At 39.0% G+C, this 20,124-nt stretch overlaps 1 pseudogene; it reads left to right on the top strand.

Annotated features, from left to right (window-relative positions):
- Positions 1–20,124, top strand: part of LOC112944125 — a 219,604-nt pseudogene that overhangs the window by 39,376 nt on the left and 160,104 nt on the right.

The following is a 20,124-nucleotide window of genomic DNA, read 5'->3' as shown; positions in this document are numbered from 1 at the left end:
CCCTATAGCTAGCTGACCCAATGAAATGCTGGCAGGCAGTAGACAGAAAATAGAAGTGCAATAGAAGACAAAGAGAAGGACTTTTTCTTTCTTTTCTCTCTCCTTGGAGAGTTTCATAATGGAACAAGCCAATAAACTTTAATTTCATCTTGCATTACTGACTACTTAATGCAATAGTGTTTAGCACATCAGATAGTATGAGCATCAAATAAGCAAATGAACCATATGTTCTCATGTTTAAAGGAGAATGACAACCTGTGTGATACTAGATTTATTACAATTCCCCTTTTGTATGACATCTTTGTAATAGAATTTTAAATCATTCTTACTAAACTCCTGGGACCCTTGTTAAGGTGAATCTTTCTGAGGCACCGTACTGCACACTGAAGATGTCCCAAGCAATCTGTCACTCTTCTGCGTCACCTGGAGTAGTAATAAACTGAAGCCCTGTCAGTGTCAGTGTTGTGACCTGTCTCTCTTTTAGGTTCATGCTGTATTCCAGCTTCCTGCCTGTGATCTGACTGATGTTTAGGATTTGATCCAAAACCTGCTGCTGTCCCTGGAGCTTTTACATTGGCTTCATCAGGCTTTGAATGTGGGTTCTTAATTAGGAATATGCACAAAAAATAATGATAGAATACACCCTTCTGTGCTTCTCTTCTAGTCCAAGTTGTACTGTCATATACATCCTTGTCATTGTATTTATTATTATGTGTATTGCCATATATGCAGGAATACGAGCAATGGATGGAAAGCTTGCTGTACTGTGCTGTACAAGCACCAAATAAAAGAGTCACATAAAAGTTTCTGATCCAAGAAGCTTTCACACCAAGAGCAAAATGAGAGGCAAGAGCTGGAGCGGGATATGCTGGGGGAGGTGGTATGGCAAGCAGCACGCGGGCATTACTGAGGAGCACAGCATTTGCTCTGAGAAAGTTTCTGCTTAGGTCAAGGTGTGGTGACCAAAGAGACTTCTGAGGGAGGGGATTACGGGGTTCCCCTGAGGGTGAAGGTTACGCAAGAGACAGGATAGAAGCAGCACCATGAAAAAGTGGCTACATATGGTCAAGATGAAGGGTTTGTAGGAGGATGCTAACACGTCTGCTTTAGCCATGTGCTGGAGCTGGTGAAGATGTAGCAGAACAGGAATTATGTAGGGAAAAGATACTTTTTTTTCCCTTTTCCGTAAGAATTAACACAAGTGTTTTAAGGCATTCAGTGAAAGGAAAAAAACACCCCTTAATAGACTCATACAAGTGATAGAATACTATTCATATACTTGAACAGGCGTAGTATGGCTGTGCTTTGTGTAATTTTAAAGAAGGATGTGGATCTGAGGCTTCTGCGATCGACATACAATCTGTATCACTATAGCACAAACTAAGCACAAAGCCTGTAGCTTTTTTTGGGGTTTCCTGCAAACAGATAGTCAAACCAATGRGCACAAGAAGCTAGACATGATGATGAACTAAAGTGAGGACATATGCCTAAAGTAACAAGCATTGTCAGTATGGAAGCTGAAATCACCAAAGGTGAATAAGACCGCAGAGGGGAATGGGGGAACCGGGCTGAGCTCAGGAAGATGTTTGATGACAAAATAGCAGTAAGATTTCCTCAGGATGGGGAAAACAGAAATTTTCGTCTCCCTTTTCACTGTCTTAGAATTTACTTGCTCTAGCTATTGAATTGAAAATTTATTTGCCTGAGTAATTGAACTGCTCATCCAAAAATCCCTGTTTTCATTGTTAAAAATTAATGACTCCAACACAGGAACCCCTCAACTGCATGAGCATCTTCTGTAGATAGCATCTGTGCCTGTGCATGCATGTGCCTCTGCTTATGAATGTTCTGATCAGGATTTTTGAAAAACAAGCCAGTATCACCCCAGGTACCTTCAGTTCCTTCTTTCTTGTAGATAAAGAGTACTTTAAAGGCAACTACAGGTTTTTTTGTACTTTTGAAATACGTTCTGACAAGCAGAAAGGGAAGAATATTTCTGTATGTGAAATAAACTCCCACACAAAATTTAGGAGTTCAGGACCTTTCACATTCAGGGCCTTATATACTGTTTACATTCTAATRATGTTCCCTATTAAGGGCTTAGTTTTATATCTAGAGTGTACATGATCGTATGAATGGCTACATCTTCTATCAATGTCTGAACTATCATAAAAAATAAAAATCACTGATGCAATTAGATTGAATAAYGGTAATGTGGGCAACTCTGATTCCTTCCAAGTACACTACTGTATCATAACAAGGAAAGACACAGAGAAAAGCCATTAATAGGATGTATCTTTAAATGCTAAGTTATCTACACAGAAAAAGGCCAGAACTGTGGGTRTGTTTGGAGCTGCTAGTGGAGATTAGAGGTGAGCTAGGCCTAGGAGCAGCTTGAAATTATCACGGAGATTTAGAAAAGTGAAAGCATTTAAATATGATGAGCAGCGTTTTGGGGGTATGCGGGAGTGCTGGTTTATTTTATTTCATTAGTAAACTTATTACTGATCTGACAAGTCTTCTTTTCCYGTACACATAGAGGTGCAGTTGCACAGTATTCCTCAGCCATAAGATTTGAGATCTGCTACTGCAGTGGATGTAGATGTATGTCCTCAGTTATGGTGATTTTGTCAATTTATTTCTTTGGTTATTGCATAAGGACCTCTGCCTTACATTTAGTACTTAAGTATATGAAAGAAGGAGCTTTACAATCATCTCCTTTTATGGGACTCCTATCTATCTCCTCAGCTGCTGCATTTGGTCTGGAAGCTTTGCAGTGCACTAAAGCAGTGCAGTTCAGATGTCTGTAACTGCATACAATAAATACCCGTGTACCTATACTGCACTGCAAATTGTGCAGATTCTACTCACTAAGTTAYCTAAGTGGCAAAAAAGAATGTTCCTTTTAAACTGATGAGGAACAKCATTTTATTGTTACTTTCTATTGCTGCTAATACTATTCTAAAATATTTTAATAACACTAGCTAGATCCTGTAACTTTTTTTATCCAGATAGTTAACATAGCGTATAATGATATTYATATAATAATATATAATAATATATATAACAAAGATATTTATTTTATWTCCAGTTAATTACCAGTCATTTCTGAAGCTCATTTATACCAGCATGCAGATAAGCAAGATCTTCTGTTAAACATAGTTTATTAAACAGCAGTACTATTAGCATACAAATTACACTCAGAATAGGATAAACAGGTACAAAGATCATTAACATAWAATATAGACAGTTGGATCTCAGGTGGGACTCAGTGGGACCTTTTCAAAAATACCAGAGCTGTCATTGTCAAGTGCAATTCATTCACACAGTCAAACTTACTTACATTTCCGTCTGCATAAATCACTACTAATTCTGAGACACTTGAGAATTGTGCTCACTTTTCTGCCCCTTGCTTAATTCTTCTTGTGCTTTTAAATTTAGCTTCTCTCGTGCTTGCCAATCTCAGTAAAATTAGCAAAGTTGATTTAATTTCTCAGTGTCTGCTAACATACCTGAAGAAAGGTATAAACAATACAGCTTTTCGCAGCTTATGAAAATGAGAGTGGTTTTGTTCTTGAGCAGTAAACTGAGACCGAGAGGACATGGTTTTGAAGAGAATATCTTATCTGAGCTCAGCTAAAAGAGAATTCCTTTGCCTGTGATTTCATTAGATCCAGAATTCTCCCTTTTTATCTGAACAGTACTGTGATGATGACTTCTGTAACATTATGAGGCGTCAGGCACTTGATGTTAGAGGCAGACTGGAGAAGAGTGAATCTTTAAATTAAACATTAGGATTACTTTATTTGAAAGGCATTACCTTAAGCACTTGAAGACAGAAGTATCCTATTGGCAGTGATGAAACCTGCAAAATGGGTTTGAATCAACTCCAGTTTATACCAACCAATTGCTTTTGGTGGGGATTTCAGAGATATTTGCTGTATTGGAACAATGCAGTTCATATACATGAATTAAAATTGTTCTCTCTCCCTAAAAGAGATTGGCTGAACAATACAGCAGTGCTCAAAGTTACCTCGGCTGCACTTTAAAATCTAATGAGTTGACACCTTCTTCTTTTCTCAGATTTTATTTTTCTGTCATCCTGTTAAATACATATTATTCTTTCATGCTCTTAAGATCAAAGCAAATAGCCATCAACAATCTTTTGTTCAGATGAGACAACATTTTCAGAGATGATTTGTTTGGCCTGGTTAATTAAAAGCTGTACCTATCATYCCTGCTTTATTTCTCAAGTTCTTTACGTAAAAAGTATGTGTGACAATTTTAATGAGCTCTCACTTCTTCTCAGGCTGCTGTCTCCTGCACAAACATTGCAAGCTATTCTTTTTGAGCACTATGTGGAGTTTTGGCTCAAGGAGATCTTGGGCAGGTTGTTTGCTTTGCCTTTCTCATACAAAGCTTGTCTTGTCTAGTAATGGAATCACTCGGAAAGGGAATGAGTTCTCAGCTGGGTTGTCCAAGCACATGGCCCCATCCACGTATTACTGTGCACGTCTGTGTTACCTCACCTGAAAACTAGAGTACCTAATAAATAGGTATATTAATACTATAATAATACCTGGTAAAGTTCCTAATCAGGAAGAGATCTTTCAACCGGGTAAAATTTGATGACAGTGTGAGATGAGAAATTGGAGAGGTGCAAGTGAAAAGACTGAGCTGAGACAATCAAACACATAAACTGTGGAAAGCACCCTAATGAACAGGGAATAAAAATTCAGCTTCAGAGAACACACTGAATAGATTTGCATATAAAATATGGGATTTAAAGTGTATCTTGGGTAACAGAGCTCAAGAATTTCTTCACAGTCAGCAGTACCAGTTGTGCGGAGGTTTCCCTTCTGTCTCAGTCTGCTACAGGATGATGCCTGTGGCCTAAGCACAGCCCTTGTGTGAGGGGCAATGCACAGGACAGGGCAAGAGGACATGACTGGTGGGTGTCCTTGTCGGGGCGCACACGAAAGGGACAGAGAAATAGCAGAGCGCCCTGCAAGGCCAATCTCCCGGGCAGGAGCCGAATGCGGCACGGCCTTTCCCTGAAGCCACCTGGCAACTCAGGAGGACTTGTGACCACCCACAGGCCAGTGACAGCTCTGGGTGTTGTGTACGAGGTAGCCACACACACACACATCTCTTTGGATTTAAGTTGCTCAGCTCAGGCTGTGGAGCTTCAGCTGCCTGAAGTTGCTCCACAGAGAATCATTTATAGATATGTCCCTTTAAACATCTTTTTGACAGAGCAGCAGGACTCCTATTTTTAAAACCCAATTTCTTTTGCCTTCCCTGAAGCAGTGCTAATTTACACTGTGAAAGGGCTGGGCCTCTCCTTCCAAACCTGGTGTCTTTTAAGGAGAGAAAGGAAGGGAAAAAGCAGCATGAATCACAGCTGGTGAAAAATGTAGATTTGAAGGTGAATTTAATCAGCTCTGAGGCACATTAGAGCATCCTGCTGATTCAGCAGTGGGAGCAAACAGGGGAAAAAAAATTAAAGCCTTAAAAAACAAGCCCCATTGTAGCTCCTCTCCAGCATCTGCTCCCCAGCACACGGAATCCAGGGGTGAGCTCTGCTCGGCGTTTGCCAGGTAGCTGGACACAGCCGCTGATACTGAACTGCCATTCAGCTGCCTCCACCGGAGCCGCAGCAGGTTCGTGCTCTGTGCAGCCTCGTGGCAGGGCTGCAGGATGGACGGGTATTTGTGCTTCAAGGCAGGGGCCAGAAATCAGTCTAGCTCTTTGCGTGGCATTTGAGAAGCTGAGAACATGTAACTGGAAGCAGAACAAGGCCTAATGTGTGTTATGCACACGACTACAAGCATATAAATACAAAAGTGAAATACAGCAAGGTGCTGTGATGTTTTTTGTGTGTTAATGGCTATGATATTACTGTCAGCTTCAACCTTGGCTCTTGTTATTGTTCATTTCCTTTAATAATTCATTACATCATCCAATCTTATGTTGTTAGTAATAAATATTAAATACCCAAGCTGTGAAACATGAATTAGGTATCTTCTTTATATGAGAGGATTTCTGCATTTGATTTAAATGTCAATTAAAAGATGAATATAAAAAATGAAGTGATTCTGCTAGCACTGGAGTGAATGAAGCCTGATTTTCTGTAGATATGTGACCTAATGTTGAGTTTTGTCAAGTCTAGGAGTGTCTCAGTTGAGTGCAGTTTTTCCACAGTGAGGTGATTTGTGGTAGGTCTGTCCTGTGCAGGTTCTCTGATGCCTACTAAGGCCTGTGCTTATACAGTAATGTAGCATTCATGGCTGTAGTGACTATAAATAGAAACTCTGACCCCATTTTCATGAAGCTTCTAGGAACTTAATATCTTTGAGCTCATTATCCTTCTTCTAAACTCAGAAAAAAATTGGCCCAGAACGTTAACATCTGTTAGCAGGAATGAGCAGACGGAAGAATTGACACAAAATGAGCACAGCACAACAGGATAATATTATTTTCTCTGCTAAAGTTCATTCTAATTCAGTTTTCAATCTAATTTCTCTGTCTTTGAATAGCTAAGTGTTCTACATATTTGTGAAGAAAATCTCCAAACCTTGAAGTGCTGCCCTTGTACGTATAAGCACAAGGTGCTGAGACAGAGAGAGCTTTCCAAAGACAAACTAGTCTAAACTCTTACATCCTAAAGGACCTCATTGACATGAAGAGGTATATAAATAAGCTCAGAAATTAATTTCATCTATAAAACCCAGGAGTGATTCTGAAATTACTGCTAACTGCAATCTAGCCAATCCTCTGCAAACTGATGAAGCACAGTCGCTAACAAGGTAGTTTGCGAGCCCTGGGAGACAGGGGTATATTTGATTTGGTTCCTTGCTTTGTGAGATGGCATTTCAGCTAATCTGCTAATATCTTTTAATAATCCTGACAAAATTGCACAGGCAGTTGGCCCTCAGACATAACATTAGGATTGTGTAGGAACATCGGGATCTGAAGATAAAAATGCATCCCGTGGTAGAACGAGCACAGTCAGATAACTCATTGGGTCTTAATGCTTTCTCACAAGACTCCAAATGTATTGCAGGAAAGCGAGTTCCATGATTTACTGGTCAGCTGCAATATGACAATGTAATAGTCTCAGTATAGAAATCAGTAATAAGCAGAGGTAAAAAAAGTTGATATATATTCAGCTTGCTGTGTCCAAGGATAATGAAAGCATTTAAATACTAAAAGTAGCCTGCATTTTTACTGCAGTTTCTGTAATACATTTTTTTTTCTTTTTTTCTTCCCCTACTTCCCCCAGGGTCTCCTTAGCAGAGGATGGCAGTCTTAAGCTCTGCAACGTTACCAAACYAGATGCGGGAGTGTATGCTTGTATAGCAACAAACCAATTTGGAGTTGCCAGAAATTCAGGAAACCTGCTTGTGAAAGGTATTTTGGTATCTTCATTTGTTCTTTCTAACTGTTGGAAAGTACATGCATTTGACTGAAACCCACTGGGTTTTTCAAGACTGTGCCAGTCAGTACTGACCAATTTTCACTTGCGCTTCGAAGCTTTTCTTGCAGCAAAGACAATCTTATGTCACCACTCCAGTGATCCATGTGTTTATCGTTTCAGCCTCCTAAGACATCAATGGACAAGTGTGGTAGCACTGATGGGAATATTTGCACTCCAGTATATCTTTAGAAGTTGCAGGCATGGACTGCACTATTGCAGCCATTGGGCAGGCAGTTTTACAAGATGCAATTTAGAAGTTCAGTGGACTTTTTGCAGTGTGCTTGGATAAGTTTATTCAGCTCATTTATAATTTATATCACATCTCAGACTACAGAAGAGTCTTCAAAGCCATGCTGACAAAAAGAAGCAAGATGTTCTGAAGTTCAGGTGGTTTAATTTTCCTCAGTGTGATGCATGTATGTTGCATATGCTGTATTCCTAATCATGATGCCACACACTTCTGATCTGTGTCCCAGTTGCTGTGTGCTACTTTGGTAAATAACTCCAAAACAATGCAGAGACAAGGAAAAAGGATTCTTTAGTCCTTCACATGACTTTAAATTTTGAATATTAAAATGGCCTTCCTTAGTAAAACTCTCTCTAGTCTAATAATTCCATTATTAATAAATCAAGGAGCAGTTAGAAATCTCCAATACTTCATACTATTTTGTTTTCCTGGGTATTAATACCTTAAGATGTCTTATTTCACACAGCAGTCCATTATTTGAAAACAATTGTGGGGATTTCATTTGCTTGTTTGTCCTTAAATATGATTTTTTGTTTGAGCTAAACCAATTGGACAATTAAGTACAAATGTTCATGTACCTAGGCAGATCTTTTCTTTTTTTTTTCTGAAGGGAGAGTGAGGAACATCATTCCCTCACATTACGATCATTTTCTTCTCCATAGATGTATATAAACTAAAATTTTAATCCTTCTCTTTAAAGAGAAAGCAATTTGTCTCTTTGGGAGTTATCACTATAAACTGGTGCAAGTCAACTTTCATTATAATAAATCAAATCCTAAGATCAAGTGACTGATTGACCTGACGAGATGTGTCGAAGTGCAAAGACCAAATTAGTACATGATGTTTCCTAAACTTTACATAGATGCCACTGAAAATTGTTCTGACTGTAACACTACCACTTTCAGTCAAGTCATGTCTGGTTCCTCCTGCACACACCTTTTTTTTCCTCTTTTTTTTTCATCACTAAATGCAGGTAATTGCCTACCTGTCCCATTATGTAGTAGCTGGCTATGAAGCAGAGCTAACCTGTAAGATTAGACAGGCTGGGTTCTTCCTTTGCTGCTGCTGCCGCTGTGCCCTCACCACGTGTCCTCTCTCACAGACCAGGATGAGTTGCCCCTCAGACAGCTGCTTTCTTTGCTCACTGCTCTTCAGGCAGAGCAGACTTGTACAGTACAAAGTCAGAGCTCTGAGCAATGGGAGATACAGGGATGAGCTCCCTGTACTGGGAAGAATTTGACCCCAGTTCTGCTCTCTGGATGAATGTTGCAAGGGCGCCACTCCAACTATATTTTAAGATATATTTAAAATATATTTTATCCAAAATAGTTCTTCACCTCAAGCTTTTGTTATGTTGATGGCTGGTCTGTCTCCATCAGGAAACAGCATTAGCACAGTCCCATCCTTTAGGTGGCTTGGTCAGGATCTGAAGAACATAAAAAGAGTTATTGTTTGCATCGATATTCCTGTAAGTGGGAGATGAAATGGCCATGTTCCATATCCTCTGATCTCTGAGAACTTAGAGAAAAAAAAGGAAAAACTGGGCAAACCTAGTTTGTTTCCTTTCTATCATCTCCTGCATGATTTTTTCAATCAAGGTATTTTCTTATGCAAATATTCATATTTGCTGATCTGAAATGAAAAGTACAAGTTAAACTGTATAACTTTTCAGGTAACAAAAAACACTTATCAGGTATGCATAACATAATATTAATAACTGTAGTTGCAAGAACACATTATTAAACATAATTTGTAGGATTTTTTTCTTAATATACTTATTTTCAGTGATTTCAGAATCATTACTCTAGCCTGCAGGGGCAACTTCCTTCTTAACCTATTGTAAGTGGCTAAAATAGTTTTGGTATTTGTATTATCACAGAGCAGTTATCACTGTGCAAGGCCGTGTGTACTCAGAGACAATGTTACAGCACAGTGAGCACTAAATAAAACCAGGAGTGTAGAGTTTAGGCAGCTCTGACTTCATTAGGGTTATATGCCATTTCATGTATTGTATGTATACATCCTAACGGAGCAGTGTGAGAAAATCACATTAAAAAAATGAAAGAAAAAAAAAAGTTTGGCATTTACAAAGTTTATTAAAACCCTGAGTAACAACATGGTATAAAAATGATCTTGTTTGCAGGGAACATTTGTTTTTGTTTCCCCTCTGGAGAAGTTTTGGCTGTTCAATTATAGGCCTCATTGCTTCAGCATTATTTTCAACTGAAATGTCAGAACTTGGAAAAGCATATCTAATGTGCAAATTAAGTTTATTGCTGCTCATTGAGTTGTTTATTCGTTGTGTGAGAAGTCTTTATTATACCTCAAGCACTCACAACATCTTATCTCTTTTCTCCTCTAGAATGGGATTTGCTGTATAAAACATATCTGCAGTTGCTAAGCAAGATACATAGATAATGCACAAGCAAGAGCTTTTAAGAAGCTTTTAAAAGTATTTGAGCYGAGAATCAAACACAGCTCCATAAAAGAAGCAGAAAATATTGCACACATGACCAACTGCATCAGTGGTGTCACAAATATAAACAGGCTACAGTAGAGATACAAGAGGATGATAATCTCCTGAGATGGAGTTTTTGCAAACACTGCTAAAAACATACACCCCAAAACCCAGTGTAATTTGTTATTGGACAGTTTTGAACATTCACTTGGCAGAGGCAAATAGCTTCYTCCCAATAAGAAAGAGTTCTGATAAAACAGCATGTCATTATTGAGGCTTGTCATATTTTAAAAAGAAACCTTTATGCTCTGATATTCCACAAATATAATTTCAGTCATGGATTACATCACGCATGTTTTTTTCACTTCGTTTATCTGTCCCTTAAGGTGGCATCCTGCAGGTTTTAACATTGATAAATGGTCTCTAGAATTTCTAATCCAGCTAATGCATTCTGTAGCAGGCTTGCAGTTGTCTTATTTCTGATCTGTTTGGATGTCTGTTTGCACATCATTTTCTATTTGTATGCAGTGGCTTTGGGAACTGAACCTGATTACAATTTTTTTGCATGTTTGGCTTCGGAGTCTGTCTGAGACCTGGGAAGCTGAAGCACATTCCAACCATTTATTATACGAGGTATGGAGCTAGGATACTCTCCATGGAACTGCTCAGGAAACGTGCAGCTGACAGCCTCACACACTGGCGCTGTGGGCTCACGCCCCACTAGAGACAGCCCTGGCCATTCCCAGCCGTGCGGACAAGGCACTGGGCAGGGGCTTCCAAAAAGCCGGTCCCCTGTGTCCGTCTTCCCAGTGTTGGTGCTCGGAGCGTATCTGGTGGCCTGCCGAGGCTGTGAGGCAGCACAGGCTGTACCCAGGCCCTGTGCAGCCTCCACTAAATCAAACATAATCTGTCAGCTCTGAGCTGACAAGTGTGTGATCTTTTCTGCACAGATAAAGACAGAACAGACAAAAGGCAGGCGGAGTTTGGGAGAAGACATGTCACAATCAGTGAGAGCAAGAGAGACTTTACACTTGGGCTTAGTGTGCTGAGGAAAGGTTTTGTTTCTTTGCTGGCCAACTTCATTGGCTTTAATAACTTATTATAGAGCTGCACACAGTAGTAGGCCCAAGCAAGGAGATAGTCCCATGRGAGGGCCTTGAGGGAAGAGTGCGGGGATATGGAGAACCGTACCGGGTTGGGACCTAGGGCTTCTTGACCAGCTAGTGGCTAAAAGACATTCCAAGTATTTCAAAACAGGCTTCAGATTTTTGGAATACACTTGCATATTGTTTCTTTCTTCTTCTTTTAACATATATGGCATTATTACAATTAACAGAAGAATAATTTGCAGAGAGAAGTTCTCTATGTTGCACTGAGAGAAATACAAAGTACAGGAGCAAAACAGCGAGAAAAGAAAATCTTTGTGGAGGTTTTTTGCAGTTCCAAGATACTTTTCAACATTACTCTGTAACGTTACCTGGGCTGTTAGCTGTGTGTCAAATAGATTTCACCTGAGATTTATGGAGCCATATTCTCTGCCAGTGTAGCCTGAAATCGGTGGAGTTGTGCCAACAGAGAATACAGCTCTTGAGTCGTCTGGATTTTATTGCATCTGACATTGTGCTTTCAGGGAAAGGAAGAAATCACTGTCATCTGAGGCCCTCACACTTTTTGACACCAGTTTTTGACACCAAACAAACTGGTGAAAGTGCCATGGTGTTAGTTTTAAATAGCTAAGAAGAGCATTCAGAGCATGCAGAAAAATCTGAGCGTGTTCCAGCCCTTAACATCTTATGGGAATACGTGCGCTAGATTGTAAACTTCATAATGTTACCTGGGAAAAAAAAAAAAATAGTTTGTTTAGAACAATGCAAAATAGGCTTTTTATGTTCCTTGGAAAATAGAATTTGATCCCTACATTAGGTATAGCACTGCAACTAGTGAGATCCAAGTTTTATTTTAAAAGACTAGCAAAAAATCAGTATTTGTAACACATGGGGTTAAGCCAAAATGAATATTGAACTAACACCACTCCTGCAAATTTTCTTCTCCTTCTCTCACATTATTTTCAGAACATATTAATATTGTTGAGTAGATTCTACCCTCATTTAATTCATGTGCTTCTGAGTTGTTCTCACCATTTTATAACACTTCCAAGCACAAAAGCTTTATTCAAGAGAACTGCTTACAAGAAAGTGGTTGTTATCGTTAATCTATCTGCCAGTCATGCCAACAAAAGTGAGGCCATATAACCCCATTTCTTTTCCCTTCAACAAACTCCTACTTCCCCTCTAAAGAGCACTGTTTCTCAGTGTAAAGAGTTAAAAAAAATACATAGCTATTCTATTTTTTGAGAGATCTCCCTTGGAGATATAATACAAGCAACATTATGCAGTAAACTACCACTACCATTAAAAATTAAAAACTATAAATTAAAAAGCAGAGGAATTTCAGTGTATTAAGGGAAGGCAGACACCTATTTTGCCTTTGCTGCAAGAAGAGTTTCAAAGTTGGGGCTTATTTTTAACTTTTTAAATGATGAGTTCTACACTTTCTGAGCTGAGATCGTATCTATTGACTACACGCTTTACAAAGTAACATATGGCTAATTTACTACGTTGTCTCTGACATCCACAAACTCACGGTGAGGTACTCAGTGTACTCGAAATGATACTGCAGAAGAGGCTATGTGTAGGTAAGAGTGTTCTGAAATCATCACCATATTACAGATAATTTCCTTATGTAACTTTCAGGCCAATTTTAAGCCATTTCACAAATGGTACAAAACCCATTCAAGATCTGCTATTTTAATAGAAGAGATTTCTTTTTGTCTCCACAGAAAGGACTGTAATTACTATTCCACCTTCTAATATGGATTAAGCATTGTTGGAGTTGGAGAAAGCATTGTCCTTCCCTGCCAGGTGTCTCATGACCCCTCTGTTGATGTGATGTTCACCTAGTCCTTCAATGGCAATAAAATTGATTTTAACAGAGGAATACATCATTTTGAAAGAATTGGAGGAGTAAGTTTTCTTAAATTCCATAGTACTTAACAAAGCTATTTGCCAGTCTTTAGACCACATAAATGTTTATCATAATTCTTTCATCGTTACTGATCTGCATGGCAAATAAGTGTTCCTTTATGAGGGCTGCAGCCATTTCTTTTTTAAATTTCATATGGATGCTTGAGTTATTTGTGAGGCTGTAATAAAAATGTCCACATGCAAGAAACTGATGATAACTATGAATATTTTAATTTAAAAGCTGAAGTTTTTATTAATACTGAACAATTTATAAAAGTGTCTAGCATGGAAAGCATGTTGTGAGTAATTAKTTTATTTTCCTTGTATCTCCAGGAATCTGCTAGGGATTTGATGATAAGAAATATCCAAGTGTATCATTCTGGGAAGTATATCTGCACACTATAAACAACTATAAACAGACAATCTGCAGCAGGAGATATAATTGTACGAGGTCTGTTCATTAAAAGTAGATATCTCTCTCCTCTTCTGAAAGAAATTCTCAACATCAGCTGCTGTTTGAGAAGTCCTAGAATGTTGATTTGATGTGAATAATACAGTGGTATCTACCCTTGGTCGAAGTTTCAACTGAGCTGCTGACCAAGCTGTTCCTGGTCTGCAGCTAGGCCACGGCAATCCACACAGTTGTGTCACAACTTGCTGGGCACAGTTAAGGTGTTGCCTGCACCTCTGTGGCTATCGCTGCAGCACTGTGCAGGTTGGCAAAGAGACACAAAACCAAAAGACCTTTCTTCTTCCCAGCACCTGGAGATTGCAGGAAAGATGATTTTCTATGGTCAACTCAGGGACAAGAGTGAAGATTTAGCCAGCCCTTTACCATCAGCAGCAAGAGCTGTGATGAAAGTAGATCCACTTTATCCTTATCAGAAATAGAAATCTGCATAGTGTGCAATTTTGCATTCTTTCTAACTCTCAGTTTTCATTAAAAAAAAAATCTGCAAATGTTGTACGGTTCAACAAAAGACTGAAATTTTCTTCGCCAGACAAAATTCAAACCCCTACTTACAGTTTTTCTTAGMAGTAACATAAAGATATATAATTTCCTGACTCCTTGAAATCACTTGTGAATTTAAAAAAACGAAATGCAGACCTCACATTTGTTTTGTATTTAAAATATCTTTCAGTTATTGCACTGCTGTTATGCATCTGCACCTTCCTAATTCCACCACCTTAAGAGTGGCCCATCTAGTCAAGCACTTAATTTTCTCTTTTAGATATTTTTATCTTAAAACATATATTCATGTTAGGCCCCCCAGGTCCAGCAGAAGATGTGAAACGTATTTCTGGCACTACTGCTCTGTTATCATGGGAAGATAGGATAGATAATAGTCCAGTCCAGACCTACAGTATTCAGATAAGGACTCCTTTCTCGGTTGGATAGTGGGCAGTTTCAACAGGCGAGCAATTTGAGAGCTCCTTTGTATTTTTTGTGTATACCATTATGTACTGCAAAACTAAAACATTTTCATTTACATGTCTATCATGTCTTTAGTTCCTGAAGTCCTTAATGGTAAGACTCACAGGGCAACAGTGGTTGCTTACTTAATCTAATAAAAAAAATATTTAAGCAAGTTAGTTATTGAAGTCAGAGGAGAGTTTGAGACACTTTCAAAGTGTCATTTTCCTGTTTCAGACACCTATTACAGGAGACAAAGCATAAGCCTAGAGGAGATACAATTTTTTATCAGATGAGTATCAGTGTTTTCCTTGCCTCTCTGCATAGCCATGTGAGTGATGAGAAGCCCTGTTAGCTGGGGACACCAGCATGTTACCAGGTCTCAAGGATGGATTTATGGGAGACCTTAATCATCACCTTAACCAGCACTGGGTACATGAACCTCCCATACATGCACTATTGGCCTTTGCAGCCTTTCCCACTTGTAGGCGAGAAAGAAGAAAAGCACTCTTTAAGTCTTGAATTTCCTAAGAAAAAGCATATAGCCAATTAAAWATATATATATATTGCTCCAACAAAACATTTACTGAGTAAATGCATAATTAGTAAATCAGGAGTGTTGCAGCTACAGTATGAATGGAACATCATTCTGCCAATTAGCTGATGAGGCATAATAATACCTGATACTTGATGTTACTAGCTTCTTTAATTAATTTTTGAACCAGGGTACTCATGTATCAAATACATCTGTGGCTTCAGCCTTAGAAAGATGAAAATGTGTAAACATAATTTCAGTTTGTTTAGAATGTGCTGTTATATAATGTCTCTCTTCTACACGTTGAAAGGCCGAATAGCTGCATAGAAGACCAACTGAGAGGAAAAGCTCTTGTCTTTCAGTTGACAAGACTCCTGGCAATAGCAGTGGGTAACTGCAAACACCAAAATCCTTTTTTCTCCAGTTCCTTTAATGGCACCAACAAATATAAGTGGAGGTGAAGGAAATCATTCTGAGTTTGTCATCACATGGAAGGTAATTTTACAATTAACTTAGGCTTTCTAATGGAGAAAAGTGTATGTGTGGAATCAGGGCCCTACAAAATCCATGGGAGATTGGTCACTAGCTTTGTATGAGCCAGGATTTCATCCCATATCTTGAGAGGAAATAATTTGTTAAGTTATACAGCAAGTTTTCTGTGCCAGAGTGAGCAATTTAACAGTTTTAAGAGACATTCTATAAAGATGTTTAGACGTCCATATAACCTTCTTATCTCCATTGTGCAGAAGGTGCTTAATACACTAATCTGCTTGGCCATTTTCTGTATTAACATTTTTCATAGTTTTGTTTACATGTTTTTCATTCTGGAATACTGTGCTGACAAGACATATCCTATTATGTGTTGAAGGACATGAGCCCTTTAATTCTCTAGCACTCCAGTAAGAATATATTTTCAGACTGTTAAAATACATACTACAAATCGCAGTGTGCGAGCACGGGTCATTGCAGAGTGCAGAAAGTGAGTGCAGTGAGAAGAAGCTCTCCTCCTCCTGCCATCTGGCAGCCTCCTGGCACGCACCAAGAGCAGCTCAGGAAGCAGCTTCCTCGCAAAGCAGCTGCAGGTGATATAGCAGGCCCTTGGTCAGGTCTCACTTCTCTATGGAAAAACTGACCAAAATATCTCCTGCCCTGAGGATCCCTCATTACAGCTGAAAAACTTCATCTGTATGTAGGGAATTGATGAGAACTGTGTAGATAGGCAACATCACCTAGCTCTGAGTACATCTACTTGATTGGGGGCTAACCCAGCCCAGCAGAAGCATCCGGAGAGGAGGGAGGGCCTGGGCAGGCTTGCCATATATCTCAGTGGCAGGAGACAGGCCTGTAGGAGGCTCATCAAAATGATCTCTGTGGAGCTTGTAACTTAGGTCAGAGCTTCCAAAACGACAATCTGTTAGTTAGGTTAAACAATGAAAGCAGTCCACTCTTTCCTGTGACTTTACTTTTCCAAATGTAGAAATAACCTAACACTTAGATATGTTTTAAAGCAAATAAACGGAATGAAATTAGTGTTAATCATCAACTAAATTTACCTATCCTTTGCTGTATGATGAAAACTGCCATTTAACCAACATTTCTTGGGGTGAAGGGAAGTGACAGGAAGAAAAAGTGAGACTGAAAGAAAAAAAAAAAAAAAGGATAAGTAATACTGCCAGCCATTTTCTCTTTGCAGCTACAAACTGAGTGAAATTTCAATGAAGTGAATTTCCCTGTTGGTATCCATAGTGTGTCCCGAAAAACAGTCAGAAAAAATACTAATGATGCCAAACCAACAACTGAACACAAACTCTTCAGTTTCTGTGATGAACTGATTGAAGACCTTGATTTAATCTCTGGTCACATAAGCATCAAAAACTCATATAGCTTCCATCACACCATTATCCTTCCCAGGTAACTGTCAGGACTGRCTAAGATATAAGGGGGCTGATTGTAGAATGAATGTTTGTAAAACACTTAGATGATAGATTCGTTATGCATGCCAGATCAGGGTTATTATTTGAAAACACATGATTTAACTTAAAATATACTAGCTGGGACTTAAGATAGAGAATAATCCTTACATCTTCTACATCTACTTTTTTCTCCTCTGTCTTCTCACATCACTCCTGCTTAGGGTAGTTTCTCTAATGAAGAGGAACTTGGAACTCTAAGTTATGAATCATGGAGAGGCCTGCAGTTGTCCCACTGTTTATTTTATTGCTACTGTTTTGCACAGCTGCTTTCCAGTGCATTTTTTTTTAGCTGTGAACACTTAGATAAACAGTACTTTGCTGAGAAGTTCTACTTCAATTATATGATCTTTTCTTGTTTCACAAATGTTCTTTTGCTTGGAGAAGTCAACATAGAAATTATTTTTATCACAAGAAAATAATGTTCATGCTGGATGCAGTGTTGATAAAATTGCCTATTCAGTATGAGTCATTAATACATATCTTGACGGGAGGTTTTATTAATAGAAACATTAATTTTGCCAGGTTGACTGTAAGAGTAACATTTCTGTTCTAAATAAACTTCAGAGTATATTCATGAAATTGTTACTTCACTTGTGCTAAAAATGCACTGTACTTACACGCAGACAATTATATAGGTGACAAGCACTTCTGTGTATTTGCTCCTTTCCCAACTCTTTATTTTTCCCTATAGAAATTGTAAAAGAATACAAATAAAATCTAAGCTGAGTGAAATGCTTTTAATATTGAAAACTTCACAGATGAAGGAAAGAAGTCTTAACAGAACTGATCTGATCTTTTGTTTCTAAATTGATTGCTTCAGTAGATTTATTATTTTGATTTTTATTTCAATATTACATTGACCGATGGAGCAAACATTATTATTTTCTCTGAGGCMCAGTCAACTAAATCAATACTACTAAAATGTACTTAGAGAATGAAGATTCAATTAAAACAGAGTACAGTTGCAAATACTTATTGACGRATTCCCTTGTCACTACAGCCAGTTTCTGAAGAACTTCAAAGCAGAGAAGATTTCAGCTATGCAATCATGTTCTGACCTCTTTGCTCAGCAAGGTGGACAAAGGCAGTGGTAGCCTCAATAGAAGCAAGCAAATAGGTTTATAAAAATGAAAGAATGGCACCTCTCTCTGCTTTCGAAGTCAAAGTGGGTGCCAACAACAACGAAGCAGAAGGGATCCTGAGCTCTGTATCTATTGTCTACACAGGAGAAGATGGTAAAACTGCCTTACTGGTATTAGTGTTGTGGCTGAATAGCATTGGTAGCCCCAGGCATGGTTAGGCACATCTTTACAGGGCTACTAAACAGACTGCTTAAAGACTGGAGATTGACAAGAGAGACAAAACAAAGCAGAATATGGGGAATGAAATAAAACAAAAACAAGAGACAGATTTTCTGAATTTAAGACATATTTCAAAATCACCAGGCCYAAAGAACTCCCTAGATAGACTAAAAAAAAAATAGAGTTTCAAAACAGTTTCTCACTGAAAAGGCCCAGTTTTCCTCATCGCTACATTCASAGAGGTGATTTCTTCTCAAAATCTGGCCCAGCTTGGAGGTAATGATCAGTTCTGAGAAATTAGTTTTGCTCATATTCACAGTAGATCAACAGCAAAGTTAAGTATTCATAAGAGGTTTTCGGAGCCTTTGGCTGCTGCTTCAAGCAAAAAACTTCATCAATCTTCTTGAATTTTCATAAATATCAAACTTTTAATTACAAAAATGTTCTACCAGCTGCACTTACTATACACCTATGTTTTTCCTCTGACCCCAGAGCCACAGATAGCACCAGCAAGAACTTTGCTGCAGAGCATTTCAGCAGCAGAGGTAAAAGTATCCCAGAAAGCCAMTGCATGGAACAGGCACAGCAGAAGGGTACTGGGTGACGAGGTGAGGTGTAGAGTACATGTATTCCGAGCACTGGTGGTTTCTGAGATACTCAAACCTCTCATTTTCCATGTGTATTCATACTCCATTTTTTCCCACCTTAATAGATAATTGAGCTCTTCATCCAACTCTYATTAGCATCTTATCACTAGCATTTACAGTCCGGGACTTGAGTCCTGTCTAAGCCTTCCTGCATTGTAAATGAAACCTCACAAATAATCATTTGYGATGACTATCATGAAAGGGCTGATGCTTGATTCCATAAAGCAAAGCTGAGCATTCCTTCTCTTACACAAATACTAGGCTGTCTAAGCATTTCAGAGTATTGCTTCATGGGGCATTTACATGATCTACAGAAAGTATTTTAACCTTGCTAACTAGAAGAAACTGTGATAAAGGCAAGTCAATACCATCAAAGCCTTGTGCTATCACTTACTTGTACGCCTTTGGGATTCTCAAACCTATTCTCAGTGAACAGCTGCTCATTTAATAGTAACTGACGTTTCATTTGGCCCTACTTAACACCCTGGTTCAATTGCAAGGAGAGGTGCATTGCCAATGTAATAGCAATGAGTTCAGGGGTCAGAGCCTGGGAAAGGCATTTCAGGGTCTGAGCCGGATGAGGTATATCAATATCAAACCCTATCAGTTGGTCCCCAAAATGCTCATTCTCTGCAGAGACATGGAGCTTTGGCTTGGGGGCCTGTCTTGCTCTCAGGAAGCGCGGCTGACTTATCAACTGACTGGTTTTAATGCCAGCGTGCCTTGAGGAGTATTGGTTTCCTGACCTATTGCTAGGGCATCACTATCGATCCCTCTCTGTGTTGATAACTCTTGATCTCAAGGCCTATGGATTTCTGTACCTCTTCAACGGAGATCCACACAATAGGTGCCAAGAGATATCGGCAACTGCTTCTACCTCTCTTGTGACAGGCACCTGTGGCTTTCACTCTTGGGCCAGTTTTGCTCTTGGAAGCCATTACAGGGGACCGACATTGAGCACTCTCAAGATCAGGTGCCAATGGTGCCTGTCCAGATTCACACCGATTAACAGAAGAGAGTGAGGAAGAAAGAATAGATCAAGCAAG

Source organism: Nothoprocta perdicaria, unplaced genomic scaffold, assembly GCF_003342845.1.
Source record: "Nothoprocta perdicaria isolate Ctin4 unplaced genomic scaffold, notPer1 scaffold_16, whole genome shotgun sequence".
In the NCBI taxonomy this organism is placed as follows: Eukaryota; Metazoa; Chordata; class Aves; order Tinamiformes; family Tinamidae; genus Nothoprocta; species Nothoprocta perdicaria.
Note: the sequence above shows the minus strand (reverse complement) of the source record. Positions and strands in the feature narration are given on the sequence as shown.